Source organism: Aythya ferina (genome assembly GCF_964211825.1).
Source record: "Aythya ferina genome assembly, chromosome: 26".
Lineage (NCBI taxonomy): Eukaryota > Metazoa > Chordata > Aves > Anseriformes > Anatidae > Aythya > Aythya ferina.
The window spans coordinates 758,544-764,215 of NC_140324.1; positions in this window are offsets into that span (position 1 = coordinate 758,544).

Below are 5,672 nucleotides of genomic sequence, written 5' to 3' on the forward strand. Positions count from 1 at the left end.
TGGGAGCCTTGTGGGTCTGGACACAAGTGTTGCTCTTCTCTCCGAAATGAGGAGGCTCCACCTTGACATGGCCAGATGCTCTGCAAGCAGCATCACATGACACTCTCATGGTCTGCAACCAGCAGAAGGCAACAGCTGTCCTGCCAAAACCCCAGTAGCTGCTAAACAAACAACTTAATGCAAAACAGCTTCAATGGAGCAGGAGTAAACGTGCCCGAGAAAGCGTCGAAGACATTACAGAGCCACAGCAAAAGCACATGATGTTGCAAAGGCTTTGCTGAGTGATCAGGAAACACAGCCTGGGACAATTTGCATCTTTTATTTTAACTAAAATTTTCCTAATGACGTGTGTAGTATGTTTAGTGATATGTAGTTTCCATCTACCCTGGGGAGTCTGCAAAGAGCCCAAATGTCAGTTCTGCAGCCAGTGAGTGCCCGTCCCCACACCTTGTCCTTTGCAGGCTGTGTCTGGCAGGGCTGGTACCAGCCCCTTCCATCTAAAGAGCCAGAAGTCCAGAGAGTAACCTAGTGGGCTCTGGCTTTAGGAGGAGGTTTGGGAGCTGCTACTATTTGGCTTGGCTGTCTCCTCTTGACCAGCCAAGCTATCCTTGCTCCACTTGGGTTTAAACCAGCCCCAAGCTGATGCCTTGCAGGATAACAGCAGTCTGGGAGCAGAGCCCAGAGAGTTCCCTCTGCTCCTGGAGTGCTTCCTGGTTGTCGTTTGCACAAGGAGCCTGGAAAGGCTGTGTGGTGGAGCCCAACAGGCACACTGGCCCTGCAGAGATGTGGGGCTGGCAGGGAAAGCAGCCCATCTGCAGCCACCCAGGCAAATATGGGCAGCCTGGCACACCAAGGGCTGCACCTGCCCCATGCTGTGCACCTTCCCTATGCAGCCCCAGGATGCTCCTGGCAGCGTGATCATGTGGTTGCTCATGCCAGAGGTGGGGAGGCCAGGAGCAGCGCCCTGCCAAGGCTGGAGGCTTGTATGAGCTGCTGCCACTCCAGATATGAGCAATTGGGATGTGCCCTTGCCTCGTGCTGTCTCTGGGGAGGCACATCCAGGCTTCACTTGTGTGCTCACCTCCTCCATTTGATGCTCCCCAGCCCAGGCAGACTGAGACTGTCCAGTACCAGGAGCTGAAGAAGAAATGGAGCATGCTGGGCTCTTGCTTCCTCCCTGCTCAACATGATGGAGCCTGGTGAACTCAGTGTGCAACCCAATGGTGTCAGCTGTAGCCCTGGCCAGAGCCCTGGTGCAAGGTACCATGCGCAATGATGTCTAAGACATCTTCCCTGTGCAGATATCTCTGCAGAACCACAAGAATCTCTGGGTTCCCACCTCAGGTTACTGTTCCCCTGGGCTCCCTCTCACAGCCTCACTTTCCCACCAGCCCTCTAGGAGATTACCAAGTTCAGGCTTGATGGCTGGAGGGAGAGGAGATGCTGTGAACCACTGGAATGGAGTGAAAAATTGGGAACAGCCAGGAAGTACATGGTACATAATGTCACACTCAAAATCTACCATGAACAAGTGTCCGTAAACACTGAGGGGGAAAATCTAAGCAATTAAGTCATTTTCAGTGTCAAATAGCTCATGGACCCCACATTTGGACATGACAGATGAACAAAAACATAGACATTAAAAATTCCTGAAAACTAACAAAGGAACAATGATTAATTTCTCTCTGTTCCAGGGCAATCACATTATATACACACAAAGGAGTCATAAAAATTCCTGGATGACGGAACAAAATCCTTACAGAGCTCCACAGATAAAATACAACCACACTGGAAAGAGCTGGAACAGTCCTCGGAGGGAGCATGCCTTAGGTCGTCTGTTACGTATCTTGCTGGAGAAAACACCTTCCCTGGAGAACATGCCTGTGTCCCAGCTGTGGCAAGGGGACGAGGCCCCACAGTGGAGAGCCCCAGCAGCTGCCGGCATCGCTCCCTGGCTGCACGCATCCTGGGGAGGGTTGAGCTGAGGATGTGGGGGTGGCAGCACCAAGAACGCATAGTGCAGGTGGAGGAGGGAGGGAAGCAGGTCCTGCGGCAGGTGAGGAGGTCAGCATCTGGCCCTGCTGCTGCCCACTGAAACCTCCTGGAGCTCTGGATCCTGGTGCCAAGCACTGAGGGCTGCAAGAAAAATGAAGGGATAACGGCAAATTGCTTCAACCCAAGAGGGTTTAATTCTTCAATTAAGAGGAAGATATTCCAAACCAAAACCACAAAGAAAATACCATTAAGAGAGGCCACAGTTTTACTCCGTGACTGTTCATGGGCTTTCTGTGGGATGTTTTTCATCAGAAATGGCTGTTTAGTCTGCAAAATTACTTAAGGAGGGTGCTGAGCAGTGCCAGGGGCAGAGGGGAGTTTAGGGGCTGCCTCTGCACTCCATGGCAGCGCAGGCACATACAAAGGAGACCATCCCTCCAAGCACAGCAAACATCTTCCCTTGGCAGCAAGCCCAGCATGGTGCCCCCCTTGTCCTCCCCTGCCTGCACTTGCAACCATGTCCCAAGTGACCCCAGCCTCACCAGAGGCTGCAGCACACCTCTGTGCCGCTCCTGGTTCACACCATGCTGCAAAGATGAGGACATTGCTCCCATGTCCTAATGGGCCCTGAAACTTTGGGATGTTCAGGATACCCGCATTCCTGTCTGGGAAAAGTCGCAGAAAAAAAAAAAAAAAAAAAAAAAAAAAAAAAAAAACACGAGGCTTGTGGCAAAACGTGGAACCATTCCAGAAATGGCAAAATGCATTTTTGGAGCAAGAGAAGGATCAGGCAGGAGCCTGGGCATGGTCTCGCCCACAGTGCAGAGCCAGGGCAGCGGGGTTGCCTCCACCCCAGCAGGTCCCCACAGCAGTTGCATCCCCACCCTGGCCATCGCTGGCAGCAGCAGTGCCGGCGCCCTCCCTGGCCAGGAGAGGTGTGCCGGGCGAGAGCCATGGCAACTCTTACACAAAGTGTCAACAAAATCAGCAAAATAATGACTTTCTCATGAAGACTCCGGGGAGGCAGAAAGGCCTCAGGCCAGACCTGCCTGCTATAAAACAGGCTTTAAAATTTTTCAGCAGTGGCTGAAGCAGAGCTGAGACAAGGGCTTGCTCTGGCTCCACCACCTCCCAGCCAGACATGGGATGGGCCAGCTGGCAGGGAAGGAGGTAGTGCCAGTCCCTGCCCAACCTAGGGATGGGAGAGGGACACCTCAGATTAATCCTGGCTTTTGTTTGGCATACATCTTGAAAAACGGTTTTCCTTTAAACAAACCTAGTGGTGTCAAAAATAAATAAATAAATAAATAAATAAATAAATAAATGAAAATTAATGGAAAAATTCAGCTAGAAGGCAGTTTTCTCAGATGCGTGTGAAACGTTCCTCCTTTGCAGGCTGTCACGGATAGCTCTGCACCTTCGCCATGAGCAAGGCAGCTCCTCCTGCTGGGTCACTCAGCAGGGACTCAATTACACATATGAAGCCAACCCGGCCAAAACGCAGCCCAGAAGGGGTTGACACAAAGTTGGGAACCTGCCAAGAAATTTCTAATTGAAAGTAGTTACCAAAATGTCTATCAGTGGGGTCTCTGCCTGTGAACCCCTGTCTGTAACGGTGAATTATGAGCGTGCTCTGGGTTGAAATGAGGCAGAGTAAAACTAATCATATTTTTATGAGCCCCTTTTCCTCCCACATGGGCTGAGCTTTGAGCACATGCTGTGCAGCAGAAGAGTGGCTGTCTTGCCTTTTTCCTTATCCATGTCCTTCATGGAGTGACAGGTCAGACTATTGCCAGATCAAGCTGCACGCTGCAAGCTGTCCCCACAACCCCTTGGGCAGGCAGGCAGCACCAGGCTGGCAGGAGTGCAGCCACAGCACAGAGCTTTCTCCCACATCCACTGCTTTCCTCTGGCCCCAGCCATCCCCAGGGGCTGGAGGTCTGCTGGGTTGTGCCCAGGGCTGTGCTGCCACACGGTAATGAGCCACCGAGAAGGATCCTGTCTGCTGTGGCTATCTCCGAAGGGCTGTTTCACACCTCCTCATGCACAAAGGTCACAGACCAGATGGTCTCTGTCAGCAGTCAGGTCCTAGTGCATTTTAAACTGGATTTAAGCCCTGCAGTCAAATCCACAGGGAAGGGAAATTCATTCTTCAGGTGCCTGGGAACGCTCCCTTGCAGGGAAGGGGATGAATGCTGATGCTGAAGCAGCGATGCTATGAGCAGTCTCTGGTCCCTGGGACACAGCAGTGCTCACCTTCCTGAGGTCTCTTCCAAAATAGTTGTGGGCAGCCAGAGGTACCCAGCTCTGGATGAGCACAGGCAGCCTGGGCACCACAGCAACACACTTCATCCTCCACCTGGCAGAGCAAGGACACCGGCAGCTCAATTGTCAAATTGCTACACCCTGGGGAGGCCAAGCCCCTGCAATGCTGCAAGAAATCCCTTGGGTACAGGCAGGCTCCCTGCACCCCTCAGGTCACCAGGAAGCTCTGCATCCTGCTGGATGGCCCTGATGAGCTTCCAGAGCTGATCTCAGCCACTTTGTAGCCACGGGCTTGGGGGCTGCCAGTAAAAAAACACCAACCAGAATTGGCTCTGCAAGAGGATTGGTGCCAGTGGTGACAGAAGAAGAAGAAGCCCCACAGGGAATTTGAGGAGCTCAGGCTGGCAGCTGCCTGCATGAAAAGGCCCAGAAGCTGCCTGCACGCTCGCCATGGGTCCTCAAGGCTCAGTCCTGCCCACAAAGCCACAGCCACGCCCTGCTGCAGTGTCGCTGGGGGAAGAGTTTTGATTTTGGCCCTGAAGGAGATAACTTCAAAGGGATTACTTGGGATAACTTCAAAGCCACCTCCTGTAGGATCCCCTGCCACAGAAATGGGGTGGCCATGAATTTTCAGGTGCCTGGCAGGTCTGCAAATATACCACTCAGATCAGTTGGCTGCTTTTGTCAGTGTTTATTTGATTTTTGTCTTGATATTAGGGCTCCTCACTACAAGAAGGACATCAAGGTGCTGGAGTGTGTCCAAAGAAGAGCAACAAAGGGTGAAGGGTCTGGAGAGTAAGTCTTGTGAGAAGCAGCTGATAAGCTGGGGGTGTTTAGCTCAGAGAAGAGAAGGCTCAGGGGAGACCTTATTGCACTTTACAACTACCTCAAAGGAGGTTGTAGAGAAGTGGGGACTGGGCTCTTCTCCCAAGCACTGAGTGGTAAGATGAGGGGAAATGGCCTCAAGTTGCATTGGGGGGGCTTAGCTTGGATATAAGGGGAAATGTCATTACCGGTAGGGTTGTACAGCACTGGAACAGGCCGCCCAGGGAAGTGGTTGAGCCACCATCCCCTGAGGTCTTCAAGAAACATGGAGATGTAGAACTTAGTAGCATGGTTTAGTGGTGGACTTGGCAGTACTAGGTTAAAGGTTGGACTACATGATCTTAGAGGTCTTTTCCAAACTGAATGCTTCTATGATTCTCTAAAATTAAACACTAGCTCACAGCAGGGCCCTGCACTGTATGTAGACAGACTTTGCCCAAAGAGATGCAAAGCAGCCAGGGGAAGAAGGACTTTGTACACCCAGATGGAGCAGGAGAAGTTTCCAAAAACCTGAGGCATTAACATGTTGCTGAGCCACATCACCTTCCCAAGCCAAGCAATGGAGCCAGCTGCACACTTGCTCGACA